We start from the raw sequence: 13,438 nt of genomic DNA on the forward strand, positions 1-13,438 counted from the left end.
CATCCACCCTGACCTCCTCTGCATGCACTCTGTGGTCCTATAGCAATATTACCTCATTTCCTCCTTTTACCAAACTCCTGTTGTATCCCCTTCATTATTTCTGTTGATCAGTTAAGTGTAATACTTTTATTAATTTATAATTTTTGCAAATTCGTTTGTACCTCAAAGTTCAAATTAAGTTTATCCAAAGACACATCTATTGTATTTCCTGCTCAGTCAGCTGTCACAGAACAGTCAGGAACCAGTCAGAGAACAGTCAGACGACAGGAATACCATCAGTTTTCTGATGCATTTTGTCTTTCCAGATGGTTTAGCTTTCTTTCTGCATCTGCATCCTTCCTTTGTAACCATTAAACAAACAAAGAGAAAAGACTGATTGTCCTCATCGAAGTTTACAGCATAATCAACCATTGCATTTAGCTTTTTGAGTGTCCTTAGATGACAGTGTAACTGCAATGAAAGTCAGCCTCACAGGTAAACACACCAGTCAAGCTGCAAATCATTTTGGATTTCACTAAGTCTACAGTCATCAGATTTGTGACTCATGTCTGACCTGAATCTAAGCAAAGGTAAATCTCATCCATGGGTCTGCAATCCAGCAGTTCTATGGAATCAAATTTATATGTAAAACACCATATGGATGTGGGTGTTAAAGTCAGTCAAGAATGGGAGGAATTCCAATAAAATGAAGGAACTGATGACAAAACCGGCTCTCTGCTGACTCTCTACACTGTCTCTGTCTCAGTAATGAATCTGTAAAGCCCTTTGTTTTGCACTCTACATCAGTTTAGCCTGTATAGGGGGCCACCCGCGGACATTGTCATGCGTTAAGAAAGCTCCCGTCTCATTATCAATATGGATATCTTCACCAGAGGGCCGACACTGCACTGAGATAACAAATAATTCATCTTTGCTGCACATGAAAAATAATTTCATATGCAGCTGAGTTCACAACAACCTGTAAGTCCTGACAAATTACAGTACTGGCAGCTCAGTCAGTAAACGCATGCTATTTACAAGTAAACAAAAGAAAAGCTGGGGGGGGGGGGGGATACAGTGCTGAGAGGAATCACATTTCATTTGACTCGCAGCCAGGACACTCTGCCTGGGAGCGCCCCAGCTTCGTCGGGTAATCAACTCTGACTCCCTTCCCTGAAAACAAATAGGTGAGAAGTGAATTGTGTGTACACACAATGAGACTTTTAATGATGAAGTATATGAAATCCATTATGGATGTTCTCGTTTCCTGCCTCCTGCCCTGAAGAGAGAGCCGTCATTGTGTTGTTTGTGCAACGGGACGAGTGTTCGGCGACTGGGCCGGGTGTGATTTTAATCAAGCGTATTTTTATCTGTGGGTTATTAATATGCATGGCAGAGGCAATCAGAGAAAGAGAGGGAAGAAATGAGCTGGGAGAAAATGAATGAATCAAATTAGAGAGGCTGAGAACGGGCTATGAAACTGATGCAATGGTGCATGATATGTGTGCAGGTTGAATGCTTTATGGGTTTATGTGAAAAACATAATGAAGAGATAGGGGGCATGCATAGTGGGTGTGTAGGGGAGACTATCCACAGAACTGCTAATATATACACTATACAAAAATGTAGTCTCTTTGCATATGCTGTACATGCATCTGTGGATTTGTGTGTTTATTTTTAAAACATTTACTGTAAAAAATCTGCAGCTTTGTATATCTATTTTATCAAGTAATCATTTAGGCCAATGATGGACAGATCATCTTCACAAAGTCTGGTCAGCACAGTACCAGGTTGCACTTACATCACAGGGTTTCAGCTGGTTTCACTGAGTTACACTAAAGACCTTTTTATTACCACATAAAATTAAGTTAAGAGGGTTAGTTCACCATCACACCAACCAAAGATTTCAGTAAACCAGAAGGCATAATCTGGACCAGAATTATTTATCGAGTGCTTGAATTTCTTAACATGTATATCACATTTTGTTTTTCCTTTGAGCAACATACAATAATAATAATTCCTTCCAGTAGCATTCATAAATCAGTAAACATAGCCTGGGCCTGAATAAACAACAGAAAGACACTTAACCAGTTACAAAATAATGTATCTATTCAAGGTCTGCATTTGAATTTATGTAATAGGAGATGTCTGGAGTAATACCACTGGCGATTTCTCTGCTATTTTTTTGCTATAATCACATGGAAACATACTGTCTGTGGCAGGCTTTAAACAATATATAAGGCCCAGTAAATAAACTTTTAAAGAGCCCATGTTATACACATTTACAAATGACCAATTTTACTATTTTTCAAAAAGACATCATTTTTCTCATAGTGTGTACAGGTGTGTATTTCACACTGACACGTGTGTCTAATGTCATGCCCGACATGGTTACATTAGTAGCGGTAGGCTAAAAATAGAAAAACCTCTCAATATAGCACAACATTTTTGGTTCTGACACAGTTTAGGGCTTTTGATTTCTTGGGTCCAGTTTTAATTGTGCAACCTGATTTCCACATCACTAGTGTCACACTAGTGATGTGGAAGGACTCATTCAAATTTAGTAATTTGATTTACACATTACTAAGTAATCAAAATCAGTCATTTGATTTACAAATTATTAGTGCAAACCAACAGTGGCGTAGTGGTTAGCACCGGTTCAAATCCCGGCCTGGGCCTGGGATCTTTCTGCATGGAGTTTGCATGTTCTCCCTGTGCATGAGTGGGTTTTCTCCGGGCACTCCGGCTTCCTCCCACAGTCCAAAAATATGCTGAGGTTAATTGGTTACTCTAAATTGCCCGTAGGTGATGAATGTGAGTGTGATTGTTTGTCTGTATATGTAGCCCTGCGACAGACTGGCGACCTGTCCAGGGTGTCCCCTGCCTTCACCCGAGTCAGCTGGGATAGGCTCCAGCACCCCCCGCGACCCTAGTGAGGATAAAGCGGTGTATAGAGAATGGATGGATGGATAGTGCAAGACAATCCAGACAACAGAGCTCCAGCTCTATATTAATGCTCTAAAGAGACATTAGATGAACACTTTCCTTTCATTTCACCCTCTGTAAGAAAACAAGTAAATTTTCAAAAATTCTGGACTATTTCTTTCAAACCTTCTTCTAATGTTGCACACATTCCCAGCCATGGACAGCAAACGATATTTAAAACGCTGAACTAGTAGACAAAATTCATCAACTAAAAGGAGCCACAAACCTCAAGAATCAATGCCATGACCACCATCAAATGTACATATAGCTCCTAAAAACAATTCTTCAGGCATACCACAATTATGTATAATTTCCCCAGTTTTGATGTTATCACAGAAGCTCAGCAGTGAATACAACAAGCTGGGCACCGTGAAAACTGAGGACTTAGGGCTAAAGAGATAACTATCTGGACTTGCTCCTTGCAAACCAATCACCAGCCTTGAGGACAGAATGTGTAAATTTAATGAATTTCAGCTTCTGTATCACATCCATTGTTACACACAGTGGTGAACAAGGGAATAGATTTGATGAGGAAGTGGAGCAAAGGAAGGGTGTCTCATCAAACTGCCAATTCAGAAAAAGGGGAGAGAAAATAAGCAGGGAGCTGGTGTATAACACCTTTTTTACATTTACATTGGCCCTAAAAAAGCTTTCAGCTTTCTGTCACCTTCCTCTCTCCCCCATCCTTATCCTCTCGTCGACCTGACCACGGACAATTTCTCTCAGCAAGGTTTGTCTCCTTTCTGCTTCGCTTCCCTGACATTACAACCCCCCACCCCTCACTTCTCCCACTACACTATGTAATTATGATAATTGCTCATATGGGTTTGAGGAAATTGAATTTCCCATTTCGCTCTGGTTCCTTTATCCCACCAGTTTCTCTTTGTGCCGCCTTTCCCATCATCCCACTGTTCTCTGAAGGCCTGCAGTGTGCTGCTTGGACACTCGATCAAATACATTCTTCATGTTTTGCATATGTGACTTGGGAACAAAAACCAAAGCCCAGCTGATCCCCATTTGGGATGTTTGACAAAAAGAAAATATATTCATTGTGACAGTAAAGGGAATTATAATTAATTTTAAAGAAGACATTTAATGTAAGCACATGTTTTTGGAGCATTCTTTGGAGCAGTTTGATTCAAAATCGAAAAGATGTCTCCTGCAAAGAATTTCCATTACTAACACGCAATCTGAGAAGCCGTCAGAACTAATAAATGAACACTAGACCCAGCATGGCACCATCCCAGAAAGGTGTTCCTGAGTCACACTTCAGCACAGAGCATTCGCCACAGTACCTGCTCCCTAAAATAGTCGCTGTGACTGCTGCGAAGCTCTCAGGGCCGGGGGAGTTCAATTATTCAAAAAAGGTCTGACGAAAGTCTTGCCTGGCTGACAGGCTGCTGCAGCTGAATCAAACGGCTCTGCCATGCTGCCGTCAGCTGAAAAACCCTCCATCCCCAAAGTCAGCTTTTCAGGAATGAGGAGTGAAAAAAAGGCACAGCTTAATTTTCCTGATTGCTTGTTACACAACCAAGTCTTAATGGGTCGATGCGCCAAGAAACTGACTCAAGAAAGACGGAGTCGGGGTCATAATAGTGGAAATAGTAGTGAATACCCATTTATACATTAACAAAGAGGAATGTCATGAGTTTTCATGTGATGAATTTTAGGATAATATTGGTTTGCTACAACTCAGGTTGTATTTTCTTGATTTTTGTGTCATATGTCCAAAATGTCTGAAGCCTACAAACAGAGACCTTCATATCACTATTCAGCATTAGATTCTGATTAAGGAAGGCGTCACTTAGTACCATTATGACTGAAACTAAAGTAGAAATGTTGGGCTTCGTTTCTGCTGCATCACATTTGGTAGAGTTGCAGGTGAGGAACAGGTTCAATAACATCAGTGTCACTGACTGATTGTTAGAAAATTGTTATTCACTCTGCACTTTACAGATTAGAGTTGGAAAAAGGAAAACTGTTGATTTTTATTTGAGTTTTTTTAATTCTCGCTCTGGCATGATGATGGGGACGAGGAGTCTCAAGGCCAAGTCATGCTTTCGGGGTCTCCCCATGACGTAAATTTCATCATCCACCGAAGGATCTTTGGAGCTTGCTTTTACATCAATGAAGTCCTAACACAATGAGAAGCTCTGAATTATCCATAAATCCAGTGCTGTGTCTGCACATGTCAAGAATAATCACATAGACACGGTGTTACAGCCCAATCGGAAACTATCTACCACAATATATCCTGTAAAAAGAGCAAAGCCAGCCTTTCTGAAAAACATGGAGCCCCAAGTGATTTTCTGTGTTTATTATGAAGGGCAATGTGACCTACCTAATTTAGTATGAATAGAATAGAACGGCACATTCGGTGTTTGTTTTCAAAATCTGCATCCTTCATGTGAAAACCATGAATTTGCCTTCAACGTTTTTCAAAATTCTCCCACGTTTCTGATCCACAGAGGCCAAGGTTGCTCCATTTGGCCTCACAGTTGGGAAATTTTTACTGACTGAATTTGGAAGTGTTTTTCAGGTGGAAATAAAAAGAAATAGCCTGAGGCTTAAAGGATTAAAATGTGACTGATCCATATATGATAACTTAAATGGAATGTCTGTAAATTGTAGGGATTTTTCTCCACTTATGTTGATTTCAGACATATACACAAAATCATCGATCCTGATATCCTGTTATCTTCTGTTTTTTCATATTTCTCACATTGTAAATGTTCCAGATCATCAAATTAATATTGATATTTAACATATTTAATATTGATATTTATTGTATATTATACAGAGATTTATTAGAAACCGATATCACCCCTGTGAAAAAGTAATTGCCCCCCTAAACCTAATAACTGGTTGGTCCCTTGGCAGCAACAACTGCAATTAAATGTTTGTGATAGTTTGTGATCAGAATAGCTTTAATTCAGCCACATTAGATGGTTTTCAAGCATAAACTGCCCTTTTATGGTCTTACCACAGCACAAATTTTAGATCTTGACACAGCTTCCCCCAAGAGGTTCAGATGCTTGTGTGCTTTGGGTCATTGTCATGCTGTATAACCCCTCTGTGGCTGAGATCCATGCAAATGCAGTATTTGCTTTACACCAGATGTAACGGGACCCATGTCTTCCATGAAGTTCCACTTCTGACTCATCAGTCCACAGGATGTTATCCCAAATGTCTTGGAGCTCATCCAGATATATTTTTTTGTAAATACCAGATGAGCCATTATGTTTTTTTTCGATAGGAGTGGTGTGATTCTTGCAACTCTTCCATGGATCCATTTTCCCACAGTTTCTTCCTTATTGTAGAATCATGTAAATGGACCTTAACTGAGGCCAGTGAGGTCTGCAGATCTTTTGTTGTTCGTCTAGGTTCTTTTGTGACCTTCTGGATTAGATATCTAAACTCTTGGAGAAATGCTGGTAGGCGGACCACTCCTGGGAAGGTTCACCATTGTTCCATGTTTCTCCATTTGTGGATAATGTCTGTTATTGTAGTTCTATGGAGTCCCTGAGCCTTATAAATGGCTTTGTAACTCTCCAGACAGATAAATGCCAATGACTTGGTTTGGAACATGGCATCATGTGCTACTTTTTGAGATCCTTTAGCTACTTCACAATAGCAGACAGGTTCTATTTAGTGATGTTTAGGTTCAACAAGCCTAGCAGTAATTATAAGTGGGTGTTGCTGTGAAGCTCAACCTAAGTGGCAAATTAATTTGGTCATCTGGTAGATTGTTAGCTAGAGGGGCATTTACTTTGTCACACAGGGGTGGATAGGCTGGACAGCATTTTTCCTTCAATAAAGGAAATCATGTTTTCTTGGCGGCTGCACAGTAGTAGTGGTTAGCACTTTCGCCTTGCAGCAAGAAGATCCCCGGTTCAAATCCCAGCCTGGGCCTGGGATCTTTCTGCATGGAGTTTGCATGTTCTCTCTGTGCATGCGTGGGTTTTCTCCGGGCACTCCGGCTTCCTCCCACAGTCTAAAAACATGCTGAGGTTAATTGATAACTCTAAATTGCCCGTAGGTGTGAATGTGAGTGTGATTGTGTGTCTGTATATGTAGCCCTGTGACAGACTGGTGACCTGTCCAGGGTGTCCCCTGCCTTCGCCCGAGTCAGCTGGGATAGGCTCCAGCACCCCCCGCGACCCTAGTGAGGATAAAGCGGTGTATAGAGAATGGATGGATGGATGTTTCTTGGGTTGTCGCCATCTTATATTAAGCTTAGGTTGATGATCTGAAACAGTAAGTGTGACGATTAATAGCAAATATAGAAGAAATCTGTAGGGGGGCAATACTTTTTCATGGCACTGTATTTGAGGTTAAAGTTCAGTAAGGTAGCCCAATACATGGACAGCAGATTATGTTTTGCTATGAAGTTGCAAAGCAGAACTTGAAGCAGTGACAAATTTGTTGGGTTTGGGATGAGTGAATATCCTCATCTGTGGCTGATTCTCCCTCTGATGTATTCCTCTGGTGCAGTTTCCATTTAAAATGTTCTTTGGATTATGCACACTGGACGCTGTTTCCTCGATGTCTCATGCACCCACTTCAACATAGCTTTTTGTAGATTTTTAGGAAAGTGTTAATGTCCAATACATTTTATTACCATGTATAGATCCTACAAATTTTCAATGGATTTTACAGATTTGACCAGTGAATGATACAGGTGGGCATCCAAAGACATTGACATGTTTGTTGATCCTCTGAATGCTTCTGTTTCTTTCCTCGCTGCACATCCCTTTAGCAAAGTCATATCAACCCAATCCCAGATCTCAGACCTTAACTTAGTGAATGTAATGCATACTGTCGATACAGCAGTATTTTTATATTAGAAGACAACCAAAGCAAAACCCCCTCATTCCCCTTAATATTCCTTCAACCAGAGAAATCCTTCTATTGTGTAATGGGACATGTTTCACTAAAATACCCCAAAACCATCAATGAAGCCTCATTTACTGTGGCTTAGGGAATTTCTTACCTTGTAAAAATTCCATTATTCTGCTTATAAATTGAGTTTAACTGTCCAGTGGTGATTTAAGTGCAGCTTAACAAGCTTGTCTGTCCTCACAAGGATAAATTTTTGAAGAAAATGCTTAATGTACCTAAAACTTTGGAGGGTTTAGGAATGAAATTTAAAAGGAAAGACCAGTATGATTTCAACTATATAAATTATGTGGTTCAAAGTGAGTTAGTTCGCATGATGGCAGCACATTGAGGGCAAAAGTGCAATATCACCTTACCAAACCCACAGGAAACAGTGTGCGTTAAGGGCTAATCACAGTGTAATTGCTTTGGGGGCATTAAATGAGCAGTCTTGCATTTTCTGACACTCTATTGACTGCAGGGAGGCGACTCAGCCGGAACGTGTCATGTGCATAATAAACCATGCCGAACTGAGACCTGACTAATGTGTGGAAACGAAGAATACACCCTTTAGGTTTTGTCTTGTTGTTAAATGCCTTTCCACCTGACTTCTCGCTGTGACTCTGTAGCCAGAGAGAGAACAGGCAGGCAGGGAGGCCTGTTAAACATTTGCTATGTACCTATGTTTTTTCATAAGAGGGGAAAGAGGGGGTGGTTGAAACACATTTTGCTCATTACAGTGTAGTAGTTTGTAGTGCGCTCTTTGAGCAAAACTGCCCGGGCAGTTACTTTCATGTAATCAACAACCCAGAATGAGGTTGATTTTGCCACAGCTGGAGTTTTTTCATTTGTTAATTGGACAATTGCTGGTCAGAAATACACTGCTTTTTGCCCTACAGTAGGAAAAGCAGTGTAGGGGGGAAAAAAAGGTAAAAATATTGAATGAAAATGCTCTTATGTATGGCTTAATTACCATGAATTTACCCATGATATATAGCTAAACATTTTATTAATCATCAGCCATAAAATTATAATGCAGCTTACCTTCACTAAAAGGACTTGAGAATGTACATTACTGCATGATAAAGTTACCTCAATGCTGAGTTGGTGCAAAAGCTGGGGGTTGCTAGGTACAGACATGCAATGAAAAGCTGTTTCTACTTTGCAAATGTAGTTTTTTTTTCTCTAAATATATATAGAAAGACATGGGAAGAGGATACCAAGACATTATAAACAAAGAAATTGAATTGTTTAAATTTAAATATTTAAGTGTGCAGTCTCCTTGCCTTCACTAGAAACTGTATTCTACAAATAGGTTTGAATTTTTATCTGTATGTCTGACTACAATACATTGCCATATTTATAGTGGAAGATTAATTGTGGCTGTAATCTTATCATCCTCCCCATAATGACTGCTGAGTAGTTAATCTAATAAATCGACTTGGCCAATTCATCGGCTGATCATGGGCTGATTCCAGGCATGTCTCTACTCCACAGTATATCCACCAGAATCCTCTTTGTGTGACGGTAATGGTTTTGATGGTGTCTCATGTCACATTTAAGGTCATTAAAAATTATATTGCAAACTTAAATTGGTATATCTGTCAAAAAAAAAAAAATTGCAGCTACATCTTTTCCCAACATTACGCAGCCCCACCAGTAAAAGCTAGATACAGCTAACAATAAGGTGTTGGGCAACCACGTCACCAGAACAGGCAGCATACTTACAATGCCAACAAAATGGATGCCACAGCATAACAGAGCCACCAGATTCCCTCAGTGTAGGGCTCAGGGATTTAAGATTTTCCTTTAATTTGACACCTTTCTATGTCTTGGTCCCTTGTGACGAAGGTTAAACAAAAACAAAAAAAACGATGCAGCCCATGTTAAAGTGCATACAGCATAACTCTTTTGACAGTTTGGTAACAGAGTATCAGCCTATTTGATTATGGGATGCCATTTTCATCTTCCATCTTCCAAATTTTGGTATTTTTAAAACTGATTACAAATCAACTAAACGGGTAAAAAAAAATGTGCTGCTTTGCCTCTGATGTAACCGTCTCTCTTGGTCACTCTGGTCTCCAGCAAAGTCCTGCCCACAGCCTCAGATTGGTTCTACATCATGAGGAAAGGGCAATGAAAACTAAAGGGAAAATGTTTAAAACTTCTAATTAAACATGTAAAACATAAATACATGAAGGGATTTCAGCAAAGTTCTGTGTCGGATGATTTTTTTTCCTGTAAATGAATACCTTCCAAATCTCAGTCATCAGTCTCCTTCATTACTAACAATCTGTATTGGCCTTGAGAAGAACATACTGGACGACCCCTGGTTTGACCTCCTTATTGCATGTCCCACTGCCTCTCTTCTCATTCCTGCCTTTATATTTGCTTCAGCTATCAAATAAAGGAAAACATGCCAATATATATATATATATATATATATATATATATATATATATATATATATATATATATATATACATATATATAAAAACACACATACAAATGTATATACTAAAACTCATTTTGGCTAATATGTCACTGTATGGTACATGTGTTGTCATGAACTGTCAGTTATTAAATGTATTTTTACATATTGACTCTGCTTCTGTGCACAGTGTTGTGTAATGAGCTGTGAGTGTTGCCCAAACAATACTGTAGTTATCTATTTTTATATCCATATGGCATATTTGTGCATTATGTCTAACTACCTGTGCTGACCAATGAAGGCCTTCACTTTCGATGTGAATATACAGAACTATGGTGTACAGAGGAAACAAAATAGAATGAAGCCTGTAGGGTTTGTGCAATCACACTATGAAGCTTCTACTTCACGTCCAGCGTGGCAGCACTGTATTAGGAAAGACTTGATAAAATCCATACCCACCCTTTAATGCCTAGTTTTACACAACCACAGCTGGCACAAAATTAAAAACGTACAACGGATTACTTGAAGAAATATTATTACCAAGGGTCATGGTAAAATAATATTTAAGTTGCTTAAATGTTACCTCAATCATTTTTCTTCCTCAAATGATATAAGGGTTTCTAATGTGAAGCTGCCACATACTGTAAGCACAGTTACTGTCATCATTCTAAAGCCTGCAGACAGTTTCTGCAGGTTATTACTGCCGTATGACAGCCTATTATCTCTCTATGACAGGCCATTACCTGCACAGAGGAGCTGGGTAATGAAATAGGAAGGAGGGCAGAGAGAAGACAGTGTGCTATCAACAAATCAAACAGATGCTCTTCACACTGAGTCACAGTCATCGAATCCAACACCAGAACTGTGCGTCGGAGTAGGCCCAGCTTCTGTACTCTAGGTCGAGAATTTTTGTCCGAGCATTCAGAGAAGCTACACAGGATAAAGCTCTCTACAGTCAGCAGCATTTAAATTAAAGCAGGATTTCTTTAGCCGGAGCTGATGGGGAGATTTGATTGATTGGATCTATAAATTGCTTGCAACTAGATGACGGCTGAATTGATGGCAGAGACCAGAATGACTCCCTTGTTAACAACTTAGCATTTATGTCATCAACATGATGGCATGATTGCAGAGTTGGTTGTGTGAGTATTAGAACGTTATACAATGACAATATGATGTGTGTGAAGCTACAGTGAGGCATCGGTATTTGTTTCCTAGAACTATATTAGTGAAGTTGCACTTACAACTGCCCAATATGTTTTCTCAGTATCGACATTGTGAAATAATCATATTGCAGGAAGTGCAATATGAAGTGAGGCAAAAGAAATCAAACGCATCATGCTATAACTTGCATGACTCAATGACTAACCTGCAAGAGAAGTCTGTCTGATAGAACATCATTAAATCTGATTTAAGGGTTCTTGGATGCACTGACACAGAGTTAGTTGACATGTAGGCTCCACATGACAGCAAAATGACTGAGGAACACAAGACAAGTACTGAAAATGAAGGTTTGGTTGGAACAATTCAAAAGCAGCTTCAGTTGTAGGGTTGTATAATTAATGGAATATTAATGACAATCATAACTTTGATGCCGCACAATTAAATGGAAATGACTGACTGTGATATTGACATTTAAATTGCCTTGCTAATATAAGACAGCCCGTGTAGATAATATCACTTGGTTTAAATTTGGCTAAATCTGACACCTTATTATACTATTTTCAAAGTCATGTTTGGTCACACAAATGTCTGGACTGCTACCTTGCAGTAACTGACTGGATTTGTGTGAGGTTATGGAACATCAGTAAATGGAAGTGCCTGTCAAAAAACGCTACATTCTGGTGACGAAGGACCTTATTGTAGCTGATCTGAAATTATTTTGGAATATAAAAATATTATAAATACTAATACACTGGCCCAAATAGCCAATGAATAATTGTGATAAACAGGCTAATCTTGACCCCAGTTTTGATGAAAATTATGGTGATTATCCTTTTGGTGCTAGCCTTGGACGCTGGTCAGTTGTGTGGGAATATTTGACTGACAGAAAGGATGATGTTGACTACAAACAGGTTCACTGTTGGTAGTATCTTGCAATTGTTGCCACAAGAGGTTAAAGAACTAATTCAAAATTTGAAAGCGATCCAAAGTAAAAAAAAAAAAAAAAAAAAAAGTTTTGTACATCTCTTTACCAGCATATGAGAAAGGTCCCAAATGGCTCTCACTCAGTAAAACATTTTCACAAATCACTTAAACTTTTTACAAGTGTGAAAATTTTCCATGGGGATTTACTGTTCTATAGTATCAACCTCATATTTCTAGAATGAATAATTACAAATAAAGTTATTTATGTCATCTGGTGCAAATTCTTGTATTTTTCCATTTTGCAATATATTCCGCAGAAAAATTAGATATCACAATGTCAGTTTTTTTTAGAGTTCATGCAGCCCGAGTGGCGTTATCAGGAACCTTGGAGGCAATTCAATATTCCCTGTCATAATCATGACTTGAAATCTGACATTACCAACCATTTACAAAGATTCCAGAACTAATTCAATGCTGTTGCCAATATGATGCTGATATGGAGGCTGCATTAGTTTTGTTATGCTAAGCTAGGCTAACCACAGTCCAACATCAGTTCTGTACTTTATCTTCACAAAAACAAGGACCATCCATGTCAGCACTGTCACTGTGAGCATGTTAGCATGCTAACATTAGCATTTAGGTGAAAGCACCAGTGTGTCAGAGCTGTCTGTTAGCTTGGCTAGATTCTACAGTTACACACACACACACACACACACACACACACACACACACACACACACACACACACATATATATATCACTGTAAAGTGATTTAAGAAAACTGTGGTAGGCATTTTTAGGGATGCTGATTTTTTACCGCTTTTCTCCAAAAGTGACACTGTCTGTCATGATGATCATGAAGGCTGCACAGCTCAAATAAACAATGTAAATGCATCTTGGCCTTTTGCACAGCTGCTTTCAAAATCAGATAAAACAGTAATCATACATTTTTTTATTCTGCAAAGATGTGCAGACAGAGGAAATCGCATAACTATACGGATGTAGCTTTTACTGTAACATTCAGAGTTCTCAGCTGATTTGCAGTTCATCAAAATGTTCTGCATTCTGAAAATTGTG

At 39.1% G+C, this 13,438-nt stretch overlaps 1 protein-coding gene across 1 annotated transcript in view; it reads right to left on the minus strand.

Annotated features, from left to right (window-relative positions):
* Positions 1-13,438, minus strand: part of b3gat2 (beta-1,3-glucuronyltransferase 2 (glucuronosyltransferase S)) — a 68,119-nt gene that overhangs the window by 52,074 nt on the left and 2,607 nt on the right. The gene's annotated exons all lie outside the window — the stretch shown is intronic.

This window comes from Acanthochromis polyacanthus, chromosome 15 (genome assembly GCF_021347895.1).
Source record: "Acanthochromis polyacanthus isolate Apoly-LR-REF ecotype Palm Island chromosome 15, KAUST_Apoly_ChrSc, whole genome shotgun sequence".
NCBI classification, from domain to species: Eukaryota; Metazoa; Chordata; class Actinopteri; family Pomacentridae; genus Acanthochromis; species Acanthochromis polyacanthus.